The sequence below is a fragment of the Ovis aries genome, chromosome 4 (assembly GCF_016772045.2).
Source record: "Ovis aries strain OAR_USU_Benz2616 breed Rambouillet chromosome 4, ARS-UI_Ramb_v3.0, whole genome shotgun sequence".
Classification (NCBI taxonomy): domain Eukaryota; kingdom Metazoa; phylum Chordata; class Mammalia; order Artiodactyla; family Bovidae; genus Ovis; species Ovis aries.
In genome coordinates this window covers 107445495-107446067 of record NC_056057.1, presented here as the reverse complement: position 1 = coordinate 107446067, position 573 = coordinate 107445495, and positions in this window count along the sequence as shown.

The window sequence follows — 573 nt, the reverse complement described above, 5'->3', positions numbered from 1 at the left end:
GAACATTGTCCTGCTATGCCTTGTGCCTGTTGCTGCTACTGCTGCCAAGTCGCTTCAGTCATGTCCGACTCTCAGCGACCCCATGGACTGCAGCCCACCAGGCTTCTCCATCCATGGGATTTTCAAGGCAAGAGTACTGGAGTGGGGTGTCCTTACCTTCTCCATCATTACTCTCAGACATGCCTTGTGCCTAGAAGTCAGAAAAAATGAGAGCAGACCAAGCAGAGTTCCATCGACGTCAGCTAAAGAAGCAATCACTGAGCTGAAGGTTGGTGGGCCAAAGGTCGCGCCACTCAGCAGACCGCTTAGAAACAGAATGAAGCTGCCCCCAGCTGCTTACAGGAGTTGATTGTTATTACTTTCATTGTTGCTGCCTCCTCTCCCTGTTGAATAGAGCCAGGAGAGGCTAGGGCAGAGAAGGGCAGGGGTCTGGTGTCTCAGCTCTTGGAGATGGCACTCAGAGCATGGGGAGGCAAGTGGGCAGTGGCCGTGGACGGCCCACAGGCCAGCAAGGGGTCTCTCTGATGCTGCGACCTCAGGGAGAGGGCCGCTGGCGGGAGCCAAAAAGCCACG